The sequence below is a fragment of the Centropristis striata genome, chromosome 2 (assembly GCF_030273125.1).
Source record: "Centropristis striata isolate RG_2023a ecotype Rhode Island chromosome 2, C.striata_1.0, whole genome shotgun sequence".
NCBI lineage: Eukaryota > Metazoa > Chordata > Actinopteri > Perciformes > Serranidae > Centropristis > Centropristis striata.
The window spans coordinates 38,799,636-38,814,995 of NC_081518.1; the positions used below are offsets into that span (position 1 = coordinate 38,799,636).

A 15,360-nucleotide genomic window follows, 5' to 3' on the forward strand; every position below is an offset into this window, starting at 1 on the left:
TTTTAATTTGATTTCTAAGTGCAAAGATCCCATTCGGTTGACATTGACTGTTGGTCAAAAAGTTCATGTCGGGCTAAAAAGAACGGGTAAACTCTGAGCTAATTACAACAATGACCAACATTCTGCAACAAAAACACATGAAAACTAATATATACTCAAACTCCATGAGTGCATTTTTCCAGGGGTTGGAGGAGTAACCTCTGAAGTTATTGTGCCCCTGAGCTCCTGTGTCCCCTCCCCCTTCATCCTCAAACATCTCCATTTGACCTAAACCATCTGCATCTGGGCCTGCCCTGCCCCCACCCATGTCTTCCGACCCAGCTGGATACAAGGGCCCCCCATCCTTCAATCTTAACGCAGCTGTGACGGGTGGCCAAGTTCATGGAGTGTAGCTGGCTGTCAGGAGGGGCCAGGGGAGGGTGTGTTGGTCAGTAGCCCTAACGCACACACACATTTGCAAAGATCATGGCTGTGTGTATGTTTGTGAGTGTAGGGAGGGGGGGCAATGGCCCCACAAGACGGGAAGGAAGGAAAATAGGGGCAGAAAGGGGTGCACGGTATGTGCCGACCAGGAATGTCTCCTAAAGACAAAACCTATAAAAGCATCAGGAATCAAAACAAGATCCGTTTGGAGGGGGACGTTAATAGCTGCAGCCCAGGGTCTAGTTTCAAACGGGAGCCCATTGGTCAGTGGCAATTACAAGGCCTGAAACGAGAGCCAGGAGGGCAAAGGTTGTCAAGGCCCCTGAGAGCAAGTCATTTTCACCCTCTCACTCTCTATACGTGTAACGGTTGTCAACATTCATGCTCCCTAAACAAATACTCATCAGCCATCAACTTGCAAATCAACTGCAAATGGTATGTTTCAGGGTAGAGTTAAACGTGTGAAGACTTTGTTACATTTTCCCTCCTTAACTAATAGAAATGACTGATGAGTTTAGCTCCAAAATGCTACATGTCCACTATGGAAAAACTAATATTTGAAGTCCAATGTTCAAATGTTTAGAGACACACTAGAAGATCCATACCTTTTAGTGAGTGAGAGTTCTGTCCATTTTCAAAAAAGCTATTACTTTATCACAATAATTTTCAACACAAGATATCTGCTGAGAAGTCAGCCCACAAGCAAAACTAATTTCTTATCAAAAATGCATTATGTTGTCAACTCACATTATCTATAGTATGGCGTAGAGATTACAACAGGATCGTCATGGGAAGGTAAATATACAGTATTGTACATTTGGAGGCCTTATAGACCTTTGCACACAATTTGACCACCTCTGTTAACCTTTAACCATTATAAATGATTATAACCGGAGATAATTCAGATTGTAGCCATGTATAATCTCACATGCTTACTCATGCATGTAAAAAACTTTGCATTCGGCACCTTTAATACGTGCTGGACGTTCCCTATTCAATGGCCCAGAGGTCGACACTGTGTAATCTTACAGAGAGTAATCAAACAAGAAGCCATAAAACTTCATGGGAAGCTCCATTATTCTGCTTGTTAGCAAGACAAGTATACTCTGCTATAGGCCTGTCACCATAATTATGTTATCGACTTATCAGCCAGAGAAAATTATGAGGTTATGTCAATTTATCATACCATATCGCCTGTTGTGTTTGACTTGCATGTTTTTGTTCACATAAGACTGTCACCAACATTTTAGCCAACATGATGCCAGAAAAACTGCAAAATTATGCTATTATAAGTAAGTAAATGCAAGTAAGTAAGTAAGTAAGTAAATGTGCAGAATACTAATACCCATTCTGAATACTAGATAAACCTGTGTGTGAATGTCTCAAATGTGGAAACAACAAAATCTAGAATATTTGAAACAACAACATGGCTTCTGTGCCTGGATAGAGGACACATTAATAGACATTTTTAATCACTAAACACAGTTCACAGTAAATATGATAAGGCACACTATCATTTAAACAGATCTCTCTGGCTCTTTTCTAAAGTGAATTACTGTGAGCCAAACCAGAGTTCGCTCCCATTTCATCAGAATCAAAAAGAACCAGTAACAAAAGAACCAGTAATAGCTACTGGGTTACTGGCCTTGGATTTGTTAGGTAAACACAAATATGTTTACACACAAACCATATGCACGGCAACACACACATACACTAAAGTCTCCCAGAGGGACAATGTTATGGGAGCACAGGGGTCAAGGTGTTCCTGACATCAACCAAAAACAAAGGTCTAAAGTGACAGACAGTATTCTCTTTAAAAAAGCCTTTTCTTAAATGTATCGCTGTGCTTTGGCTTTTAAACCTGTTTTTAATCTTGTTGTACTCTGTAGCACCTTGGGATTGCTTTTAACGATGAAAAGTGCTTTACAAATAAAATGTATTATTATTATTATTATTAATACTATTACAGAACATTACTGTCCAGTCAGCGTCAGACGTTGGCTTCCTGCTCCATCCTCTTTGCCACTTTAACTGCTTTTCTAAGGTGAAATTACCAGAGTTTCACAAAGATAGAGGACTACAGAACCTTTACTCCCACTGATCATGTGTAACATACATACATAGATTACTTTTGACAATCGTAATGCTTTTCTTCATAGTGCAGTCATTGCAGTTACGGGGGCCAAATCTTTAATTCTCTACAAATCTGATAAAACATATTCAATAGTTTAGTCTATTATAGCAAAGCTGAGAAGTGACTTTAAACATGTGGTGCTTGTAAGTAGTGATGGGAGAGTAACACAATTAATAATATGATAATTATAACAACATTATCTTGATATGCATACACTGGAAAAATACACTACATTTTGAAAATTACACTGTGGGATCTTAAAATCACATTAGTTCCACTGATTTGAATTGCTTTACTAAAATAGATAGATCACTCTACCAGCATCTGTTGCAATTTACCAGACACATACACCTGCTCCACAACATATTCCCTCAAGTTTGCTCCAACAGACAGGCAACTGACTACTGTAGCATCTGTGGAGTGCTCTCCACTACTGAACAAGGAGTGTCAGTTAGTCCTCTTCAACTGTAAAGAGCCAGCTGGTATGACGAAAAGGACACATGGCTGTAGAAATAAAGGCAAACTACTGTAGTACTAAATATGTATGAACTACATATGAAACAAGGCTAGACTTTCGCCACGATTCAGCACAACAGGGCTGGCTGGATGTTGCTGCTGTTGATATAAGGTCTGTCACGATTTCAAGAAAATAAAAAATAATAATAATGATTTGAAATTAAATTTCAGTTTTAATTATGGAAATCAAAAGGAGGATCAACAGAATTTGACCATAAGGCCTCAGTGTGGTACTTTCCCCCCCAAGCCCCATGGCTATCATATCACTTGATACCCTGCAGCCAGTGTTCTAAAAAATAACTTATAATATGAACGACCGGATCCAGCAATGTAATTCAGCTGTCACTTGCAATTACACAGACAACTTCACTTGGCTCTATAGGAAAAGTCTGCTTTTTTAGCTGGTTCAAAAAAAGCCCGTTAACCATGAATAGACATGTTGGGTCTTGAATTGGGACCTTGGTCAGCTGAGGAATGTTAACACTATGTTGCTTTTTTGTCAAGTTAAAGTGGATACTGATGTTTTGCGACCACTCCTTATGATCAGTCACCTCAGCCCCTTCATCACATGCAGTGCTCCACCCAGAAATGACTTCTTTAAAAACAGAAATTCCCACACCCTACCTATATTCACGACAGGGATGTACAAGGCTCGTCTTGCCTGACATATTCCACAAATTAAGAGTTTAAAGCACATATCTTTATTTTTATGTGTGTATTATGATGTATTATAAGTGCCTTTGTGACTGAAGTAATTTTTTTTACACATTAAACAGACGTGTAATAGCAAGATATTTGTGAGTATATTTATCCAAACTGCAATTCAGTTAGGTCACATGAAACCATAATATTTAATTGTTTTTGTATATGCGCTGCCTGCATATATTAATGTGTATCTGGGTGTAGAGTGAACAGAAGTCTTCATATATTTAAGCAGCCCATGTTTCCTCTGCATCTCTCTCATGCTGTTAGCAGGTTTACAGGCCAGGCGGTGGGTGGCCTAATCACATTATGGCCATACGTGACTGACTGGCGCATCGCCAAATCAGGGATAAGAATAAGGTAGATGACCAGAAGTGAGCTGTAGCTGGTCAACGCCAAGGGAGGGGCAGAGGGAGGAAAACAAGCTGTCCACACATTGACATAAGGCCCTTTCATACTGCAGTTTCAAGCCGCAACATTTACGGCTCTCTAACGTCTCGCCTACAAAATTGGTGGGACTATTGGAAGTGGCACCACTATGAATCAGCGATCCCGGCAAGGCGGAATATTTGACGGCCACATGGCGTCTAACCACGTATTATTTGTACGACAGTAACCAAAACAACAAAAGCAGAACATCTTTGCTTGAGTATGCAGTATCTGTACAGCGAGAAACAGCACAGCGTTCAGTTTTTACGTCAATACTGTTTTGAAATCACCTGCCACAGCTTGTCGCTTATTGTCCATGTAGTGCTACTCCTCTGTTACACGTCACTATCGTCTCCTCCCACTATCGTCTCCTCCCACTATCCATCCACCTTGTTTCGTGACACAAGACCACACTTTGAATCGTCCCTTTGCGGGATCACAATGAATGCCCCAAGGTGAAAAACCAGCACAAATATTTACGGTAATATAGCTGGAAAATACCTAAAAAAATTCTGACCCATGACAGCCACCAAGGTGATCACCGCTTAATTTTAACACATTTTAATTTTGTATTTTTCTGTGGAGTTGGTAAAAAATGGGTCACAAGTCACTCTCAACTATTATCCTAGATATTACATTTATTTGTGAAGTCTGATGTCCCCTTTAATTCATGCCTTTTTAAGGTGGAAAAGATCACCAGTAGTTAAATCCATGCTTTTATTGTGTATTCATGTGCCATTATTGTCATATAATAATACAGCAGACCTTCCGTCTGCAACAAGTTGACATTCTTTGCATATCCATCCATCTGCACTGGACAAACTACGCAACACACTCCTCCTTGAATGTCGATGAATAGCTTGAGGCTAATTCTACGCAGCCATTATAGAAAGATGTCTGGAGTACAGCCACCATTTTAGTGAGGCCAGGCATGCCGGAACAAGAAGGGTTAATGGCTGCTGCTTGGGGAGTGGGGGATGGATGGCATTGATTGCTCAGGATGTTGACGGCACTTCTCCAATTTAATAGTGGAGCTGTTATTAGATGAAGAGCCTTGTTCTTAATAAAAGCATCATGTGATTTGCCTTCACTCTTCCAGTAGAAGGTTGAGTGGGCTCAAATAGCAGCCATTCAGCTAAGGAGATTCTCATTGTGCCACACTCACTTTCTGAAATACCTTAAGATAATAAAAGCAGGGGAAAACTGGTTCAAGTACATTTCCAAACACGCTTTGAAAAAGGTCAATTGCATACTGTGCATGCAGCATTGAACCTATGTGAAGTAGGCGATTTGTATACTATAGGTAACAGGCTGGGAGACTCTGACTGGTGGGATGGCAGAAAAATTAGAAATGTGGAGTAGACCTTAAAACATTTGTTGTTTTGCAGCCTGCCAGCTTAATCGTGCAGACTAAACTAGGCCTAATGAAGAGAGGCACGTGCCATATTAGAGCCCTGTTAGCTCTGAGCCATACCCCTAACCCCTGTCTTCCCACTCCGAGCTAGTGTCATGACTCTGTGTCCCACCCTACACAGCTCCACACTGCAGACCAAGTCCCCAGGGCCAGAGCCATTGAACAGGAGGCAAATCAATAGCCCTGGATGTGCAAACACAGGGAAGTCCCCAGCCCCCTCCGGACGCAATCTCACAGCACACGTCAATACTCATCATCCTCAGTCATCTACCGCCACGCCAGGGAAACTGAGATGAGGCCAGAATCACAGCTCCCAGGGTGACCTAAGCCCTTCACTTCCAACAAGACACCTTAACTTTGTATAAATAGTGAAGGTATCCATGGGAAACCCTCATCAAATGGTGGTTATCTACAAAAAAGAACGTGTGTAAATAGCCACACCTTGCCCTCAATGGTAACAAAATACAAGCACACACAAGCAAAGTCCCTATAGCAACCCCAGCTAGTAAATTAAGAGCAACAAAATGCCAGAATACAGCACAGCACTGCCAGAATACAGACACAGGAGGGGAGGTGACCAGTGAAATTCACTAACATTCCTGTACAGCAGTAACAGGACCTCACAATAACAGGAGAGCCCCTCTCATCCCATAGGTACTCTTAACATCTCATTCCCGGACTAATCTTTTTTAGCCAAATTGCTGCCTGTCAAAACAGTTCAGCAAGGGAAATCTTTTAAACAGACACAGCAGCGGTAATTTCATCACAATCAAGGCCTCCAGCAGAAATCTGGATTGAAGCCAACAGTAGTGATATATGGCGAGAAGCCAGAAAAGTTAGTAGTTTACCTTACTTATTTTGTACATGAAACTGTAAAGGGGTAAAAAAAATAAATACAATGTGCCAAAAATGTACTGTTGTGACCTTATATAGACAACTTTATGTACTTGCTTTGTACACTTATTTATAGAGAGAACTGGATCTGTGATTAAAGCAGATTACATATAAAGTAGTAAGCCTGTTTCCTTGTCTACTGGAGAACAAGAGCCCTGATGCCTATAGTTTAAATCTTTAAAGAAAGCGAATCTGCTTCCTCTCAGCATGCCTGTAAAAACAAGCATTGTGGGGGGGGGGGTTTCTAATCTAAATCAAATAAATGGAGCTGATCCCACAGCGGGACTCCAGGAATCATTTATAGTGGCTCTCACAGTCGGGAAGGGGGGGAAGAGGGGAAGGGGGTTCATGGGTGAGGGGAGGGTGCATTGGGAGTTGGCCTGAGCGGATGGCATCCTTTACTGGCTAACTACTGTAAAAGATCTCATGGTGAGCTGCCCATACGCTACCACCAACAAAGGCTCTGGCTAATCGTAATACCATGTGCGACAAGAGGGAAGTAAACCTCACTGCCACTCAGGAACATATGGTACAGAGCCTGCTTACAAACAAATCCACCACTGATTCTCTGCTCTCATAAAAAACTATTATAAAGCATAAAAAAGGGTCACATATTACATGAGGGCAGGCCGGCAGCAAAAACAGGACCCGGGGGCATGCCTGCTTCTGAGTGTCCCGTCACTCAGAGGCAGTTTGTAGCTAGAAGAGATTTCTGGCTTTTGGGGAAACAAACAAAGTGGCAGGGACAAGGGACTAAACGTCCAGGGGCAGAACGTGTTGCTACCTGCCTGGCCTCAGCACCTCTAAACAGGCCACTGAAAAACAGGCCTTCAGGCAAGACCACCCCTCCCTCCATTAATCACTCCAATTACAAAGCTGAAAAAGAGAAACAGAGGAAAAAAAGAAGGGGGGGGGGGGGGGGTCACAGATAGAAAGACAGAATGAAAATAGGCAGGCAGGCAGGCAGACACATGTAGAAGAAAAACATATATACTGATCAACACACTTTTTCACCTCATCCTCAAAAGAGAGACAGAGACGGAGAGCACAACAAGACAGACACATGTATGAAAGAAAGGGGTTGATCTGCATATTTAGGTCCTGGGTAAACATGTCTGTTGGTGACCAGCAAGTCTGGTTTGTCAAATAAACTGACTGCATTTGTTCAGCTCCAGCCTTTTCACCAAGACACCACATTCCACAGGCAGAGGCCCCATCCCCCATTACACTAGCTGGCCCCTTTCGCTGCCTCACACAAATGCAACGTTTATAGGCTGGTGTGGCCAGAAGTTCACACTCATTGGTTCAAAGACCCTTTCACAGCCAGAGCAAACATTTTAGTGAATCACATCTGTGCCACCACATACAGTACTCCATAAGTTAACCCTTTCCCGTAGTGTTTCAGGCCCATAGGAAACTCGACCTCTGAGAACTAAATATGCACAAACTTGTATGGGGCCCCCTCAGTAACCCCTCACAGATAATTTGATTTGAAGCCATTAGCTTTGCTCTGTGAAGTGTACAATAACAGATACTACATATTCTCCATTATGCAAAGCCGTTACTATTTCACAAAGACATAAATTAATTTCCCAGCACATTAAGGCGAAAAGAACTGTACAATAAAATCACTTTTTTGGGCCCCTTGTAATCACTGCCGCTTTGAGTAAAAAGCTATACTGCTGCATTCAGGTCAAAGCAGCTATTAGCTGTTTCTTCTGGGTTAAAAGCTTTGGCTAAAAATACCTTGCATATCTCACATCTTTCAAAGAGCAAGCATCCACTTCACCCCCATGCTAATGGCAGCTGGAGACATCACACAGACCTGATAGGCCTTTATATACATTCTCATTATACTGACAGCACCGGGAACTTGATACATTCACAATCAACAAAAAACCTTCACTGCTATTAGGACACATCACATCTCATTGAATATGAAATGACAGAGGTCACGCCTGTAGTCCGATGGGTAAATTACTTCTTTGTCTGGTGCATGTTGATGGTGGGGGAAATCACTCTTGGTATTTCCAGGGTTTCCTCCATCACAGAAGTTGGTGTTATGACTATCTCTCTAAATCTGCAGTATCAAATGTTCAAACCATAAGCGCAATTCACAGCTTTCTGTAGAGTCTAATCGATAGGAAGCTATTTCTCTGTTCAGAGCCATAGGTATCTGTTTCCTCTCAGCTAGCGTTAAGTGTGCAGGGGCATTCCACCTCTGACAGGCCCGTACCCCCCAGAGACCCGGGCTGGGATGATGCAGCCCGTCACGCATCTGGAGCTCATCTCCATGGGCCAGCAAGCCACTACATCTCTACTGGATGCTCAAAAGACAACAGAGACCCACTAGACACTTAAAAAGAGCCACATTTAGTGTGAGAATGATTGAAAATAAACAAGAAAACACATTGTCATTGTGTCATTGACTTGGAGGTTATGCATCCAATTCTGGCCAGCAGCTATCAAGATCACTGGTTGAGAATGTTTCTGTTATCTTCTTATCGTTAGTCATTTACACTTTTTGACTAGTTGAAAAAAAGCACACAGTTCTCCTTAACTCAACACCGTATTTGTATGTGACCAACAAAGTAATGTGCCATGGCTATACGGAAGATAAATCCTGCCTGTATCACGCTGGAAGCTAATGGTTGCTAATTAGCAGAGCTAAAAAGCTTGTTGTTAACCACATTAACATGCAGAGTGATATGCAGGCCGGCAACAATGATCCATATAGGCCTGCTCATCCCGGGATTTTTCCAACCAGCACCCCATGAAAAGCAACAAGTAGCCAATCGAATGCAGTGTGGATTCTCGTTGTTTGTGGTCCCTCTTGCCAGCGGCACCAGAGAGAGAGCCACACTACAGACACAGTTATACTTGTTTCTGGGTCAGCCATTTATAAACCACACTATCCAGGCTTTCAAGAAGTAGGAGATTAAAATAAGAGAGGACTAAAATGTCATAATACCTGTCTGTCAACATATCCAGATATAGTGTAACATTTACATTAGCCTACTAAGATAAATTACAAGTTCTTTAAAAGCCTACAATATTGTAGACTCCTTGTAACATACAGTACATTACATGTATTTGTTAATAAAATTATTGTTTTTGAGTCTACCTCAGATATGTAAAACGTAAAAAAATGTCATTATCTGACAATAAAGAATAGTTTAATCCATAATGAACTACTTCAATCAGGAGAAAAAATCAGCCTCTAAACTTGAAAGAAATAAACAAAAATGAACAAAATTACAAAAATGTATCATGATAATTATTGATATTTACTGATGTGAAAATTTGGGTAACTCCCTTGCCGTGTATACAGCCTTAAGGCACAGTACCTAATTAAATGCCTGCTCAAAGACATCACAGAAGTATGGTACATATGATCAGATAAGATAAAACTGTAATGATTCTCATAGGGAACATGGGTTGCTGCAGCAGCAAGGAATATGATATAGATAACAGAGCAAACAGACTGTACTGAATGTGAAACAACAGCAGCAAAAGCACATACTGTGAATAGTAAAACTGATAGATGCAAAGACAGAGGGTTTTCAGTGAGGTAAGCAGATGTTTGCAGAGTATATTCATTTTGCCTTACTTTAATTTAATCCAGCTCTCATGGTGCACAGCTATCCTACACATATGTATTTATATATTCTTTTTTAAACAAGTGTTTTTAAAAACGTGCTACTTCCACAGAGCATAATTTGCTCTGATTATCTAATCCACCTTCTTATAATATATGCATACTTACTCATGTAAAGTTCACATGCATAACTAAATTTCTGATTCCAAAGTATAACTGGAAATAACATTGCCTCCAAATGCAACCAGATTTGTTCCAATATTGTGCTACCAATCATTCAGTAAACAGCACTACCACTTCTTAAGCAAATGCTCTAACCAAGAAACCCTCTCTGAGCTGAAAGCATGGAGCTTCCTCAGGTTTTCTAATCACATTTATTTAGGACAGGAAAACCTGAGATGTCTTTGTTTGACCAGATGGCTGGCTAATCAAGGCTGACTCCATTGGGGGTTGGGGCATCCCAAATCTGCCACAAACATTATTGAACCATGTTCCACATTAATATGCTGATGTTTGTTAGAAAAGAGCCCTGGGTTCTGACACACATTATGTAAATTTCAGACACAGACGATCCCACTCAGCAGCTTTTTAAGAGGGACAAGGCGTGGCAAGATTATATATCTGTTGTCAAATAATAAAGTGCAAAGGAAAACTTCTGCCCAGCAGGCTCCATCACACCGAAGGAAACATTTCTGATAACCTCCTCATGCATATAGTTCATAGAATAACCTATATACACTCTGTCCTGGCTGTTAATAATTCAATTTTCTGTGCTACTCTTTAATCATTTACTAACATGGCTTTTGAAATTATTGACTGCGGCTGACATGGTCCATAGTACTATTCACAGTGTGATTGTCTATTAACCAGATCAGCTACAGGCCTGAGCCTGATGTGCTTTTTGTCATCTGAAATATTTTTTTAAAAGCCTTACAAGAAGTGAATCCAATTAATTGTGCCCCACAACCATTGATTCATTGATTGATTGGCATTCCACTTTCTGATTACACACTCTATATAAATATTTAATGCATATCAAACAGAAGACATAAACTGCTGTGAAATTCACAGTCAGGTATTTATTTTTTGTTTATGACATGTGGCAAAAAGCTGCACTTAATTGTTCTAATTCCACCACTTGAATTATGACGTGCCCAACATCTCTGTTGAGCTTGTTTGCTTTAATTACTCTATGAAATAGGTCTTCACAATTCTCCAAATTTGATTCACTTAGACAATTTTATGATCACAGTTCAATTATCGATATAAACATCCTTCCGGGAAGCTAATTTCAATCAATATTGATTCAGAATTCAAGTTGTGACACCCCTGCCATGTAAACATACCAATACATATATCACAATTTAAAAATGTTCCATATGCTTTTATCCTGAAAAGCAGGGCCCATGCTCTCAGCATGCAATCTGTAAAGAGATTCTGTCCAAAAGAAGAGAAAATCATGCTATGTTTCATGTTCTTCAACATACCTCTGCTCTCCAATATACTGTGTAAATGAATCACTAGATTACAAACAGGACTTTGCTCATGCTAGTAGTAATAATGCTTTTTTTTTTTTACCTATATGAAACTGTGTATACACTGGCACATTATTTAGGGCAGACATGCCTGATCGATAGATCGCTTTTTATTGTCAGTTTCTTGTGATGATTGTGATTCAGGAAGTGAACAGCTTGGAGGATGTACAGCCCTGAATGTAGAATGTAAATGTTGGAAGCTGAGTTGTGAACACATTGCTTTCAGTGTAATGTGACGTTTCCTGGGCAGCAGCCAGGACCTTTTTTTTTTTTTCTTCCTTCCTCCTCTGCTGGTAGCTCCCTCTTACAAGCACGTGATTACACTCGGCTTGTGTTTGAAGACTTGGCAGCCACACAACCTGGCCACATGCTAATATAAACTACATGGGATTTTGGCAGGCAGCGCAATGACTGTGCAGACTGAAAAGCAGGCAGGCTATAGTGAAAGGAAAGCCTTCTGTACCTCTTTCACCTCCTTCTCTGCTGTGTTTACCCAAGGGCCTTGACACAGTGGCCCAGTTAGCACCTACAGGCCTCTGACACCAGTCTGGAGCTCAGCCAAAGCAGTGTCAGAAGACAGCCAAGAAAGCCACTAACAATAGACTACTCTCACTCTTCACCTCCTTACTGCCCGGCTCTTTCTACAAGGAGCAAAGCAGAGGCGAGAACCGAACGAGACAACATCTTTGGTCTGCTACTGCAGTTTGCCAGTTGGAGAAAGTTGTGGCTGCAACACAAACATTCTCATAAATGCCACATTGCTTTAAAACCCTTATATGACACAGACTTCCCCACTACAACTGCAAAACATTTTTTTGATCACCGACTGTCTTGTAGGTGTTTTGATTGGGACCAATGGATCCATATCCAATCTGCACTCTATCAAAACGCTTGAGCCTTTACTTAAATTACATCCACAAAATTTTGTTTACACATAGAAAAATGACCTGTGTCCTAGCATTATCATGTGGTGCATCTCTGTCCACAGTGAAATTCCAAAACCCATTAAAAAAAAGAGAGACAGACACTGCCTGATGACCTGCTAAGTGTTAGCAGGTCAAAGTCCTATTCCGAATGCTGTGAAGCTAAAACTTCAGAACTTGAACCAGCGCCTGAGTAGAGGGCTGAATTATATGACAGTATTCAGAAAAAGGATTGCAGTACTTTATCTTAAGCTGTGTTACAATGAGGACATTATAATAACATATACCATTGTATATTGTGAAGCCTCTTCCCAGTAAATGATTGTGATGACCTTTCAGGCACTGTGATTTTTCACAATTAACAAATACAATGCATTCAAGAACATTGTCTTGAGGCAATGGCAGAATAGATGGGGCAAGGGGTATTGAAACAGATGGTGGTAATGCACGCTTAATAGAAGAAGTGGGGTGAGGTCGGACGTATGTGTGCATGCTAAAAGACATCTCTTATTTTCAAATACATTGTCAGCCGAGTCCTGTGATTGGTTTGCTCACACCATGTGAAAGCGTCTCTAGTCAGACGGACATAACCTTTGCTTGTCCCTGCAATGTTACTGCTTACATTCAATGCACAGTCGTACCAGTATTTTTCCTGAAATGTTACACAGTCTTGAGGTGGGAAATTGACGATACAAGATTTCCCTGGTCCCATTCACAACATGACCCATTGCAGAAAATGTTTCCGAAACATTTTAAGGGATCTGTGATAAGGGGGTTTAGCGAAGCCACTTTACATGGAATCATGATATCAAACTACAATACTTATTTTTGACACCAACTGAAATGTCTTGGCAACACAGCATATTGTACATTATATAGCACATTTTAAAGCATTTTATATTTGATTATTAAGGCAAGATTTTGCATTTGAGAAGTTTGGCTTCTTTAGCAAAATTAAAATAAGGGGCTTTGTTTTGCAAAAACAAAATATTGAAAAGAGTATAATTTACTGTTTACTGTGGCAAAATGTTTAGCTTGAGATGGCTTTATGCTAGAAAATGCAGCTAAACTGCATTTCAAATCGATCATAAAAAGGCTTTAAATACCAAATGCTTGCAATGACTGAACCACATGAGCAAAGACAGACCGAGAAGTTAAACACACAGTATATCTGAGACCACACTGTACATGGTACAAGGACAACAGGACCTCACATGCTGTGCCAAGGGTCACTGCAACACACAGTGTGAACAGTAGCCTATATACGTCTGTACTTTATATATCACTATATGCAGTCAGCCTATATAAAACTCAAGGAGACTTTGCTCTACAGTGTCATATGACCCTAGCTCTACTTCCCTGCAGCTGCCAAAGGGGTTGGTGGACGTCTTTGTTGCATTTGGCTATTTCCCTTTCTCTGTTTGCCTTCATTAAAGAGCAGGTGTTGAGATATGCTGAGTGGGAGTGGTTGTAAAGGGCGAATGGAACCAGAAATGGTGTGAGGAGGGGGGCTTGTGGTTTCACTACCAACTGATCAAATTACAGCAGGCATCAGTAGCTCAGTTTCCATTAGAAGCAAGGAAGTCAATCCTCCAGGGTCGATTTGGGAAAAAAGTGTGACAACTCTAATGGACATGCAACATTTGCATTTAAATGTGAGAACTTTTTGCCTTTCATTTAAATTAAATGGAGACAAGCAGTGTGGCCCTCAGTCACGATGCGCATGAGGGGTCTTACAAAAAGTAATTTGCATGACGTTGCAGGAGCGATCACTTCGGCTGAAAGGCAGACGCCCTCTAATACAAAGGCAAGAAGACCTTGTGCTCTTGACAGGTACATTTGGCAAGCCAATATAATATGGCTCTGTTGAGAGGAGCACAACACATTTCTTGTAAAGACATTTTGGTTATTCAAGGTAGTAGTGCAAGTTAAGTGGGATCTGAATGGAGGCGTGGAACACTCAGACTACCCAACTCTACACAAACAGGTCCACAATGCAAATCACTAGCGCATATATATATATATATAATAAAGCCACAAAGGAAATGAGCATTTCAACATCCTAACAGCTGCGATATCTATCTCTCTGAAGGATTTATAGACACAAGAAACAGGGGAAGTCCAAATATGATCCACAACAGGTTTACAACTGACACATGTAAATTAAGTTTGGGTTTACTTGAAACACTAGTAGCCAAGAGTTTTCAAACCATGGGACCACAGTGCTCAATTTAAAAAAAAAATCAACAAATCTAATTCCAAAAAGGTAAGGACACTTTCTTAAATGTTAACAAAACTCAATAATTTGCTATTCCTTTAGGACATATATTCAATTTTAAACTGTGCAAAGAAGAAATAACTTCAGCATATTTTATGTTCAAACTTATGACTTTTTTTGGGTAAATATACATTGTAAATTTGATTTTTTTGCAAATTTTTCCCCGGTGTCCCCACTTTTTTGGAATTGGGATTAAGGACCATGAATCCATGAATGAATGACCCAACACCATCTACATCCAGTAGTCCTGTTTGTGGAAGGCAGTCAACACACTGCCAATTAGTGTTGTGTTTGACCTGGCCATGGTGTGTCCGAGGTGAGGGGACTGGACACACTGCGAGAAGCCTCCTCCTTTCTGCCAGCAGCAGATGTGCCCTTTGGGACTCAGACAAATAAAAAAAAGTGTCTCTGCCTGCACCAGCGGGCCCTCCCATCCAACTCCTCCCATTCAGGCCCTTTGGCTTTTTTCTTTTACAGCCCCTGTGACACTGAGCAAAATGAATTGAAAGATCAC

General features: G+C 40.8%; 1 protein-coding gene across 1 annotated transcript in view; it reads right to left on the reverse strand.

Moving 5' to 3' along the window:
• Positions 1–15,360, reverse strand: part of LOC131992723 (AT-rich interactive domain-containing protein 3B-like) — a 49,368-nt gene that overhangs the window by 25,276 nt on the left and 8,732 nt on the right.